Source organism: Sinocyclocheilus rhinocerous, unplaced genomic scaffold, assembly GCF_001515625.1.
Source record: "Sinocyclocheilus rhinocerous isolate Xijiao unplaced genomic scaffold, SAMN03320098_v1.1 scaffold1043, whole genome shotgun sequence".
NCBI lineage: Eukaryota > Metazoa > Chordata > Actinopteri > Cypriniformes > Cyprinidae > Sinocyclocheilus > Sinocyclocheilus rhinocerous.
This window is the reverse complement of record NW_015642610.1, coordinates 1398266-1411508: the sequence shown is the minus strand read 5'-3', so window position 1 is coordinate 1411508 and position 13243 is coordinate 1398266. Positions and strand designations below refer to the sequence as shown.

Below are 13243 nucleotides of genomic sequence, written 5' to 3'. Positions count from 1 at the left end.
TTTTATTATATATACAGTGGGTACGGAAAGTATTCAGACCCCCTTACATTTTTCACTCTTTGTTATATTGCAGCCATTTGCTAAAATCATTTGTTAATTTTTTTTCCTCATTAATGTACACACAGCACCCCATATTGACAGAAAAACACAGAATTGTTGACATTTTTGCAGATTTATTAAAAAAGAAAAACTGAAATATCATATGGTCCTAAGTATTCAGACCCTTTGCTCAGTATTTAGTAGAAGCATCCTTTTGATCTAATACAGCCATGAGTCTTTTTGGGAAAGATGCAACAAGTTTTTCACACCTGGATTTGGGGATCCTCTGCCATTCCTCCTTGCAGATCCTCTCCAGTTCTGTCAGGTTGGATGGTAAACGTTGGTGGACAGCCATTTTTAGGTCTCTCCAGAGATGCTCAATTGGGTTTAAGTCAGGGCTCTGGCTGGGCCATTCAAGAACAGTCACAGAGTTGTTGTGAAGCCACTCCTTCGTTATTTTAGCTGTGTGCTTAGGGTCATTGTCTTGTTGGAAGGTAAACCTTCGGCCCAGTCTGAGGTCTTGAGCACTCTGGAGAAGGTTTTCGTCCAGGATATCCCTGTACTTGGCCGCATTCATCTTTCCCTCGATTGCAACCAGTCGTCCTGTCCCTGCAGCTGAAAAACACCCCCACAGCATGATGCTGCCACCACCATGCTTCACTGTTGGGACTGTATTGGACAGGTGATGAGCAGTGCCTGGTTTTCTCCACACATACCGCTTAGCATTAAGGCCAAAATGTTCTATCTTGGTCTCATCAGACCAGATAATCTTATTTCTCACCATCTTGGAGTCCTTCGGGTGTTTTTTAGCAAACTCCATGCGGGTTTTCATGTGTCTTGCACTGAGGAGAGGCTTCCGTTGGGCCACTCTGCCATAAAGCCCCGACTGGTGGAGGGCTGCAGTGATGGTTGACTTTCTACAACTTTCTCCCATCTCCCGACTGCATCTCTGGAGCTCAGCCACAGTGATCTTTGGGTTCTTCTTTACCTCTCTCACCAAGGCTCTTCTCCCCCGATAGCTCAGTTTGGCCAGACGGCCAGCTCTGGGAAGGGTTCTGGTCGTCCCAAACGTCTTCCATTTAAGGGTTATGGAGGCCACTGTGCTCTTAGGAACCTTAAGTGCAGCAGAAATTTTTTTGTAACCTTGGCCAGATCTGTGCCTTGCCCCAATTCTGTCTCTGAGCTCTTCAGGCAGTTCCTTTGACCTCATGATTCTCATTTGCTCTGACATGCACTGTGAGCTGTAAGGTCTTATATAGACAGGTGTGTGGTTTTCCTAATCAAGTCCAATCAGTATAATCCAACACAGCTGGACTCAAATGAAGGTGTAGAGCCATCTCAAGGATGATCAGAAGAAATGGACAGTACCTGAGTTAAATATATGAGTGTCAAAGCAAAGGGTCTGAATACTTAGGACCGTGTGATATTTCAGTTTTTCTTTTTTAATAAATCTGCAAAAATGTCAACAATTCTGTGTTTTTCTGTCAATATGGGGTGCTGTGTGTACATTAATGAGGAAAAAAAATTAACTTAAATGATTTTAGCAAATGGCTGCAATATAACAAAGAGTGAAAAATTTAAGGGGGTCTGAATACTTTCTGTACCCACTGTATATGTAACTGAGTTCCGGCTGTATCAATTACAAGTAATTATCAATTATCAATTACAAGCATTTGATCTGATGCTGTAAACAAACAAGATCAAATGGGATACCAAATGTCAACATCTTACATTTCATAACACTGAATTGCAGACTACATGCAATATCAATCAATAAAATTAAATGGATGGTTCACATGAAAATAAAAATACTGTTACACTATAAACCTACATGACTTACTTTCTACTGTGTAACGCTAAACAAGATGTAAAATGTAAACTGAGTCAAAAGTGGGGCTGTCAAAAAGGACAAAAAAGTAAAATAACAGTAGTCCAGATGTGCTTTATTCTCTACGTCTTTTGAAGCCATATAAAATAGCTTTGTGTGTGGGACAGGCCAAAAGGTAAGAAGTTACTCTATTCACTCACAATCTTGCCTTTCAATTTAACTTTAAGAGCCCCTACTCTCTTAAAAATAAAGGTTCCAAAGGGATTTTAATTAATTAATTAATTAATTTGTTTGTTTGTTTGTTTGCAGATATGCCACCGATGAACCATTTTGGGCTCCCCAAAGAACCTTTCAGTGAACAGTTCCTGAAAGAAAATTTTTTTCTTAGTGTGAACATTTTAATAATCTGAAGAAACAGTATAAAGAACCCTCTGAGCAATGGAAAGATTGCATGGATGTTAATGATTCTTAACCTTCTTAACAATAGAAGCCAATAAAGAACCTTTATTTTTAGAGTGTGGCCACCATTTCTTTTATTGCATGGAAAAGAACAGTCAAGACATTCAGATAAACATCTACTTTTATGTTTCACAAAAGAAAGAATACGGATGAGTTAAACAATGAACAGGTGAGAAACAGACATTATTTTCGGTGAACTAACCTTTTTAATAGTGCCAGTGTTGACAACTAATCGCTGACTAATTTCTTTGGCTAAAGGTAGAAAGAGAACTCAAGCAAAAGACATTTCAACAAAGCAAAAAAAAAAACATCAACTTTGTTTACAAGAAACTTGCAGTATTACTTTGTCATCCTTCCTTCTGTACCCTGAAGTTATTACCTGGGTCTCTTCTGAAAACTAAACACTCAGTCCCCACAGACAGTGCACCTCTTTGCCCCTCATTCATCAAACTGTCAGCTCATAAGATATGCTGGATATGAATGAACTACACGCAAGACCAAGAAACATCAATGAGTCTTGGGGCAGTGTATGGAATATAAAATAAAGAATTGGTGTTATCAGCATTTAAGGTGCATGGCGATAGTAAACAACAGTAAAGGCTTTACCACTGTAATCTAACTGCATTTTGTTGCATTATTTATACTATACGCACAAACAAAATAATTTGAATCTGAAAACATCAGCAGGATATGCACTGAATCAACTTCATCCAGCTTGAACAAAACAAAGATCAGCTCTCCTCGTGCAATACATACATATGCAGCATGTTTGTTGTTGCTCTAAGGCGATTATTTATTTAGAAATCATAAGATTATGATACTGATCCAGGACAAAACATTAGCAGGAATACACTTCACTTCATGAGTCCCAGAAGTGTTTTATTACCCCATATAATTTCTTTGTTGATGTAATTAATCTTTCATAAAGGCAGGTAATACAAAAGATCTCATAACAACAAAAGACCCTAAATCAAATCATGATGTTGTCTGATTGTTCCATGGTCTTTATAAGCTTAAGGACGTCCATTTACCGTATTTTCAGCAAATGCCCAATCCTCAGAAATCTGGCATTATTCTATTTTGTTTTTAAATCACTGGGAAATGCATTTTGATCATCGGTTTCAGCAGAGCTGAAAACATTTATTCGTAAACGTTTTTGCTTGGTTTACATTCTCTATTCCTCAGGGTTTTTTCTCCCCAAAGGAGTTTCAGTATTCCATATCGACTGCTTCTACACCTTTCTGTACTCTTTATAGACTAGCCCACATTTATTCCTTTTTGTCTTTTTAGTTGTCTGTGGGAGAGAGTGTGCATACTTGTATGCAGCCGTGTGGGAGTCTGTGGGTGTGTGATTGAGAGAGGATTTCTAACTGTGTTCTCGCAGAGGAAAGAGTCGATACAGGGTACAAACATGCACTGTGTGAGAACTATATAACATCTGTAGATTAAAAGCCATCTCATTTCTGTTTGAGCAGGCATAATATTCAAAGCGCTACATGATTGCTGATGCTTAACAAATCTTTTTCAGCTATAAAAGTGAAGTTTTTAGTACGGCTGGTTTTCAACAAGCCTTAAGTTCACATGGGATATCATTATTTTGATCAATCAAAATGCACAGCACCATTAACAGGCAGAGAAAACAAAGCTAAACTGCAACATGAAATCAATAAAATGAAATTGAATCTTATTAACTCATCAGCAGTTTTGCAGACTTAATGGTTAGGTGGTTATATATGCCAACAGGCTTACATCACAGCCAAGAAACAAAGGTATCTGGTTGCAATTTGTATGGCCTTATTCATATGTTTTTATAAACTTACATTTTCAGATGTTTCACATCATATAACAGTTTAGTATAGGGACCAATTCTCACTATTAACTAGTTGCTTTTTAGCATGCCTACTATTAACATATTGGCTGCTTATTATATCTCTTTTGTAAGCAACATTTAAATAACCATGGGGGTGACCTGTACCAGCTGAACAACACCCATGTTTATTTGCTAAAAATTTATTTGGTCAACATTTGGAAGAAACACTGCCATATAAATTCCCTCAAAACTAACAGACAAAATAAAAGGCACAAAACTGTCACTTTGATTTCATGGGGTCCTCAAGAGATTCAACTTTTACAGAAGGAATATAATATTAGGAATAAGAATATTTTTCCATCGCAATATAATACAGAATAATCATATGTTAATGTGTTAACCACAACATGGGTGGTTATAGAGCTCGGATAATTCCCATATTAGGCATGGCTTGTGATGCTTTTGCATAAATGACACTGGCATAAGTAGTTTTTTTTTTTCTGTGCAGAGGTAACAGACTGCACCTGTTGAATGGGGAGCCTCTAATACGGTTTGTAACTTAAATTAATATCTGACATCAATGGCCACCTACAATCCCACATTTTTAATGACATCAGCAGACCACTGCATTATATTGGCAGAAGGGGAACATTTGCTCATGATAAAAAGGCTTCAGAACCCCATATGAAATTCAATTATTATCTCACACACTAATAAAGACATCACGAGTCAATATAGGCGATGATCCATATCGATGCATAACGTTTCCATACCATGGTCACGTTTCTGCACTGCTCGAATCCTGTTCAAAAGAGGACTTGTGATGTTCAATGCAAAAGGTTTTCACATAGCAAAGAAATCGTTTTTACAAGACATTTGCAATGGTCTATTAGATACTTTCCAACACACTGACGACGTTTTGCTTTTTTACGATATGAGCAGAAGAGAGAGACTAATATATTCTCCAAGATGAAGACTAGGCTGGATTTCCAGATGTCAGTGATAATTCCTTCAGATCTCTTTTACGCATACTGTGATAACAGCACTAAAAAAAATACAAAAAGCAGAAAGATGTTTCCTTATTTCCTTCCATTACCAGTTTTTTTTTTTTTTTTTACTATTTTGATTATATTTAATGTGTGAATTATTCAAGAACTTTCAGGGGTCTGGGATTTTTAAAGGTGTTTACGTCAGTCATTTTAGGGCACAATCTCTGGAGGTACCTCATGCGCAACCAAAACGCATTTTGGACACAGTTAGCTAACTGCCAACATTTAAAAAGATGTTTTAAACAGAACGCTCGTTTTTAAGAATATGTGACATCTATAGTAAAGTGATAATGGCCGTACTTGTGTATTTGTTGATTTACAATCCGACACTAATATTAAGCGCTAGCGCAGCGTACTGTTGCTATGGTTACCTCATCTCGCGAACTCGACCTCGATTCACGAGCGTCTGTTCAGTGCGCTCCAACAACTTGTAATTCAACTTTTTTAGTTAAGAGAACGTTGAAAGGGCAGGTTAAAATAACATACGTTTATGTATATAAAAAAAAAAGAAAACAATTTTGGACGCCCTATCATTTAGTTTTGACCTCCTCCCCATAATTCGTGCCTTTATTAAACTGATATGTTGAAGAAACGTTGAACTCACCAGCTTGTCAAGTGTCTCTCTGCCAACAGTGGACACCTTGGGCGCAGGGACTCGTTCACATGTGCATCCTTCCAGAAGATAAATCCCTGATGGTCGAGCACTCTGGTCGGTGTCGAAGTAAAATAAAACATTCTGATAAAGTGCAAAAAACTTCTCATGCCATTTACTGTTTTCTGTGGTCTTCTTGCTGAGATAACCCCGCTTGGTGCCCTCTTTACGCGCGATAACGGAGAGATACAGAGCGTGTCCCTCATTGTACCGAACACTCTTCTGCATTTTCCGTCTTGGTTTAATGTGTATTCACTTGTTTGTCACCATATCCCATGTGATTTTAACTTTCCACCTAGGATGTTTGGAGAAATGCGCACGGGAAAGTTGCCGAGCCGACGCGCACTGCTCATAAGCGACTCATCCAAACGAGTTCGGAGCCCAATCCATTTCTGACCTGAAGAAAAGTTCTAACCCCGACGAACAACGCTGTGTCAACGCGTTTAGCTCATGCAGTATAGCAAAATAAGCAATAGTAGTGGACAGACGGCGAGAGAGAATCACGGTTGAGATCAGATGTAATCGGCTTTGGCATCCTCTCTTAAAGAGACAGCGTCTCTCTCGCTCTCTCTCCCGCGCTGAGGTCCACTTTCCCTTGTGGCTGAGCGCAGCTTTTAATGAGTGGGAGGATCAAAAGCGCAGGCAGAAAGACTCGCAGATCTTAACGAGGAGGCGAGGCGATACAGAAATTTTAATAAGGAGGCGGGCGATGCAGGGATTTTAATGAGTAGGCGGGGCGAAGCGCGCTACAGCGCATCACTCTAGCAACTGACAAGGTACAATTAGGCGCTTTACTGGTAGGTTAATTTGCATTTAAAGAAAAGCCACAATTCACACTGGGTACATGCAACATGTTACATTTCAGTGTCCATGACACTCATTCAGAAAACAATTACTAAGGTACTCACAAAAAAAAACTACAAGCAGCATTAGAAATTACACATTAAACACATTAATAGTTTATCATTTCATTAAATACTATTGCATAAACTGCCACGCAAACAAGTGTAAAGGTACGTTTACACCAAGAATGCTGTCTATTAAGATAACTAAACCATTAATTGTATTAGCATCCACAGCAACACACAACATTGTTCTGTTTATAAGCATATACTGCTGTTTTGTCTTCTGCCGCTTTAAATACTCAAGTTCTATAAAGTCGAATGGAATCTGACTGGCTACCAATGTATTTATCACTCATAAGCTGGAAAAAAATTGTTCTGAAAGTGATTCCAACAATTTCGTTCAGCTGTGTCCTTATTGTTATAGCTGTGATGTGGACTTCCCTGTTCTCTTAGAATTAAGAGTGATACAGTTAAAATTTTATAGTTACCATTATAGTCCTTGGTGTGAACGGGCCTTAAGGGGCCATTCACATAGAACACGTTTTTACATTCAACTGCTTTTGTTTTCCATTGTTTTTCTATGCACAGTAAACATGCTCTAGAGTCTAGACAATTTGTTTGACCGTTGCACTTGCGTCTCATGACAGCATTCTAAAAACACGGCACTCAAGTTAAAATTTCAACTTTTGCAAGCACATTTTCAACAACAACAACATAAAACATGTCTCTAGACCGTTTTTAACTACAAAAACACATTCTTTGTGAAGGGCCCCTAACACTGTTAGCAAATTCTTACTACAGGGCTTCTGGTTCTCAATCCTGGTCCTGGAGAATTGCACATTTTGGACATCTCTTTTATCACACGTGAATTATCAAGTTTAAAAGTTTCACTCTTCATCCCATTCACTGTTCAAGTCTCTATCAATGATTTAATTTGTGTGTTTGTGTGTTCTCAGTCTCTATCAAGCTTCAATTACATCCGAGAAATCCACACTCATTTTCCTTTATTTTATTTGCCATGATTTTTTCTCAACTTTTAGCATGTAAGGATGACAAATATAAGATGGTTTTAACTGATCTACCGCATGTTTCATAACATACAGAAATAAATCAATTTTCAAATTCAGTTAAAGCAGTTTACTTTATAAAGTGTAGCATAATCTATAATTCATCATTTTAAATGACATTTAAAATATTATTAAAGCAAACCACGGTAACCTCAAAGCAATGCAAATGTGAGTAAGGGAGGAAGACACAGGAGGGTTTTATGTTCTCAGCCTGACTGCTTCAGCTTTTATGAAGACTGATTATCATTCATCACAGACTTCACCTTTGAAGGACAATGAGATTACTGAGGAAATTTAAAGGGATAGTTCACCCAAGAAATGAACATTGTCACCAATTACCATTCCAAATCTTTATCAATTACATTCTTCCGTAAAATATTCATTTTGTCAATGGGCACCAAAACTGTTTGGTTACCAGCATTGTTAAAATTAAGAAGAAGAAAGAAAATCAAACATGAGGGTGAGTAAATGATGACAGGATTTTCATTTATGGGTGAACTAATGGAATGAACACACCAATTTACAGAAAAATATTTGATCTCCAGTTTAATTCATGTCAATATAACATTACACTAACAATCTTAGAAAGGTGCATAATTTTCTTCTTTTTTATTTTTTCATATGGACGAAAATACAGCATATTACCAGCAAATCCTCTGGCCAAAGCACCTGGATAATTTCTATATAAAGACATCATTCATAGTTGTAAGATCTACTGTTTTGAGTTAATGTTAAAACAGGTGACGAAATACATGATGTATTTAAATACATGATATTCAGTTCCTGTTTGTTTAACGGTTTTTGCAACCATCATCCTATAGGCAAAAACCATCATGCTATTATTAGAGACAACACTTTCTCCAATCCAGCAATGCTTCCTTGTTGGTGATACTCCAGGCATCAGATAACGCTCTCACCATTTTCCTATGTTTGTAAAGAGAGAAGGGGGTAAAATCATTACATACCATACAATTACAAAAAGGTTTAAACAGCATCAATAGCTCAGGAAATATTTGTAACAATGTAGATAAATCAAAGACATTCGGTAAACTGCTGCTGTTTTAGTGGCTGGTGCAAATACAAATGCATATAACACTAAGATAGGAAATACATGCAACTGGAGAAACTGGCTTCCGTGTACGGTTTGTGAAAATAATCTATGCAAAGCAGCTGGCTTTACACAATCAGTTACACTACATTTCTAATTCTGACAATTTTTTAGCACAGGTTTCTAGCACTGACTTCAATGTCTATGAACAAATACAACATACAAAAATATGTCTACACAATATTTTTGCAAATGGAGCCGCTCAAACCCAAAAAGTATTTAATTTGTTCTGAAAGAAGCTCCTCCACAATCCAAAATTACTACAGTGTTCTTTTTCCATTGTGTAACCAATCAGCCCACGTACCTCCGTGTTGTTCACGAGAGCCTCCAACTCTTTGGATTTGAATGCAGCAGTCCTGAGGATGGACTCGGGGATTTCAGCCAGACGTGCTACATTTAGCCCGTAGCTCCTGGCAACTGCGCCTTCAATCAGCTGATAGAGAAATGTGATGAACTCTGGCTGCACCTGTTCCTCTGGAAATGAGAGCAATCGAGTTATTAAACACCTTGGAAGCCCTATGTGTGTATCAAAGTAACGATCAGATCAGAGGATTCATTGTAAAAGAATAAAAGTTTCAAGAAAATAATTTATGAAAACAAGATCCATGATAATCCTGATGATGATGATGATGATACTAAATTTATACAGTAATACACTGTCTACTGCCTAAATACTATGTTGTTTTATGTTATAGTGCCCCTATTATGCCATTTCGAATATTCTCATCGTTCTAAAAAAGCGAGGTGTGCTGTGATTGGCCAGCTATCCAGTGCGTTGTGATTGGCCGAATACCTCAAGCGTGTGACGGAAATGTTACGCCCCTTAAGGAAGGGAAGTCGTGGCTTAATGGTTAGGGAGTTGGACTCGTAACCCAAAGGCTGTGAGTTCGAGTCTCGTACCGGCAGGGATAGTAGGTGGGGGGAGTGAATGTACAGCGCTCTCTCCCACCTTCAATACCACTATGAATATGTGCAAGCATGTGTGAGCTATATATCAAGATTTCTGACTGTGTTCTCCAGCTGCTCTGCTCGTGCACATCCCGTCATCGGTTCTCTTTTAGCAGTTCAGTCAATGTACTGTTAGGAGTAACTGAATAACTCGGGATATTGGTTTATTTCGCGTCAGAGGGAGTGTCAGGCACGTTTATAATCCGAATAACTTAAGTAATTTGTGGATTAGTGCGTACTGGAGACGCGACCCATTTCAAACTATTCAGTTCGATTTGGTGAACTGGTTCGACCGGTTCACTAAGAAAATCCAGTTAAATAGAACGATTCGTTCACGATCTGGACATCACTAGACATGTGGGGGCGTGTTAGAACGAACCGTTTTAGGTAGGTGTGATTGACTCTTAACTTTTATAAAGAATATCTCTTTGGATTTGAGACTTTAGTCTTTGCAACTTTACAGATCTTCTTTATGCACCAAGAGCTTGTAACACTCCAAATATAAAGGAAAAATTGAAATCGCATCATATGACCCCTTTAATGTAGCTGTATGTGAATGTAAACAATGTGCAAAGTTGTAAAGCCAAAAATGCACAATAAATAAAGTTATCATCTCCAAAAAGAAAGAATCGACTCAGTCGTCAGTGATTTGAAACCACTTCTCTAATCTCGGGGAGAAAAAAACAGGATTCACAAAACGCTTGCTCTTGAAAGATGGCTCAATAGACTTTTATATTTAAAAGCGTTTAAAATACGGAACTATGGCAATAGGCGTAACGTTTCAGACATGCGCTGTATGCGGTAGACCAGTAATAACAGACTGGGCCTTCTGACCAATCAAAGCGGAGTAGGTTCACGGAAAGGAGGGGTTTAGAGAGACTAAATCTTAGAACTGCTTTGAATGAATCGTTTGAGAATTGTTGAAAAATGAGGTGATATTAAATGCATATTTTGAGAAAACGAAAGCGTTTTTTGACCTTGCATGCATGTAAACCTGTTGTAGCAGACTTCCAAAACAAAATGACAAAAATGGCATAATAGGGGAACTTTAATATTGTAAAATAATGCTTTAATGGACTACACTAAAATTTTATGAATTGATCAAGTATTTTAGCCATTATACTGGGATAAGAGAAAGCATTTTAACATTCATTCATTCATTCATTTAACATTCATTTTGTAACATATGTTACAAAAACAGCCTTCTTCCACCTCACAAACATTGCTAAGCTACGGAACATGTTAGCTGTTTCAGACGCAGAAAAGCTAGTTTGTGCATTCATGACCTCTCGACTAGATTACTGTAATGCACTACTAGCTGGTTGTCCTGCATCTTCAATAAACAAGCTACAAATAGTACAAAATGCAGCTGCTAGAGTTTTTACCAGGTCAAAAAAATATGATCATATTACCCCAATTTTATCATCTCTACACTGGTTACCTATTAAGTTCCGTATTGATTTCAAAATATTGCTACTGACCTATAAGGCACTAAATGGTTTAGCCCCTGTATATTTAACTGATCTTCTTATGCCCTATAATCCATCACGCTCTTTAAGGTCACAAAACTCTGGACTTTTAGTAGTGCCTAGAATATCTAAGTCCACTAAAGGAGGGAGATCATTTTCCCCATCTGGCTACTAAACTCTGGAATAGTCTTCCTGATAATGTCCGGGGCTCAAACACACTTGCTCTGTTTAAATCTAGATTAAAGATTCTCAGCTTCTGCCTGAAATTAATTCATGTTAGCTAACTGTATGATTCTATTATCTTGAACTGTTAATTTGTGAAATTAACATTACTTGGACACATTCACTTCTGCTTTGTAATGTAGAACATGCATTTTCTGTAAAGCTGCTTTGAAACAATGTGTATTGTGAAAAGCACTATACAAATAAATTTGAATTGAATTAAAAAAAATAAAACACATTACCTTGAAGTATAGAGTATACGAGCATATGACTTTAAAAAGTGTCAAATCTGTGAATAATACCCACATGATGGCATAATAACTGTGAAGAAATTTTTGTCTGAGAAAAGATATTTAATCAATTATAGACATTAGAAGGTCACTGAGTTTTGCCAAGAACTTTTTCAATAAATGCCACTTCTTCAGAACTCATAAAATCATTTCGTTTGTCATGGTGTGACTGTAACGACAAAGTTATTATTAACCTGATTTGTGAATATGATTTGTGTGTTCGGGGGGGTGATGGAAGAAGTGAACCTAGCTGAGTTCTGATTTTTACAGATTTTCAGAACTATGAATCTGGATATGATTTAAGCATGAATTTCAATGTCGGTAAGTGAAACTACACAGCACAGTTCAATGAGAAACTGAAGAGCAAAGACTACTTATGCAATAGGATTACTGCAATACACACAGGCTAGCTGTTAAGTAACCACTACCTGTGTCTTGTAACAGTGTTACAAGCATTTAAGGTTCTGAAATTCTCTTTCTTCCTTTAATTTACTCCACAGAACTCCAAAATGCCTGACTCTGATTGGTTAACAGATGTTTCCAAGCCATCAATTTTCTATAACAACCTGACAATAAATTTGTTCAAGTTCCATATCTCATAGTCACATTCTTTTATGCAAAGTAGTTTCTACCAATCAGTGCCAACCAAAGTAGTTTCTACCAACTACTTCTCAGGAGAAGCAGCAGAAACTTGGGCTTTCTAAGCAGGATGCTTAAAGGGTTAGTTCACCCAAAAATGAAAATTAGCCCATAAATTACTCACCCTCAAGTCATCCTAGGTGTATATGACTTTCTTCTTTCAGACGAATCCAGTTGGAGTTATATTAAAAATGGTCTTTGACCTTTCAAGCTGTTTAATGGCACTCAGCAGGTGTTGCAGGGCATCAGTCCAAAAGAAGTTAAATAAAAAGCGCTCATCCATAAAAAAAAGTGTCTCACACGGCTCCGGGGGGTGAACAAAGGCCTCCTGTAGCGAATCGATGCGTTTTTGTAAGAAAAATATCCATATTCAAAACGTAATAATCACTTTAATGTAGCTTGCACCAGCAGTTGTACACGGAAGCAGCTCCGGGCTGATAATGTATGAGTTCAGCATTGCGTATGCGCCGCTCAGAAGTGACGAACGCGGAAACGCAGCAGAGAGATCAAAACAAAACAACGGTAACTAATTAGAAGTACAAAACGAGGATTTGTAAAGAAGAATGTCGGAAGATTTCGATATAAGCCTAGAGGAGACTGGTTTTCCTTTGCTAAAGTAAGGAAACATTGCTTCCTTTGCTCCTGTTAACAACCGTTGGTTTTAACGAGACTCACTGGCGCATGCGCAGCACTGACCTCATGCGTCATCCGCCTGGAACTGCTTCCAGTGTACAACAGTCAGCGCAAGCTACATTAAAGTGATTATTAAGTTTTGAATATGGATATTTTTCTTACAAAAACACATCGATTCGCTACAG

At 37.8% G+C, this 13243-nt stretch overlaps 1 pseudogene; it reads right to left on the bottom strand.

The window, feature by feature from the left end:
* Window positions 1-9076: 9076 nt before the first annotated feature.
* LOC107756254 (DNA mismatch repair protein Msh3-like) overlaps window positions 9077-13243 on the bottom strand; it is a 59536-nt pseudogene continuing 55369 nt past the window's right edge.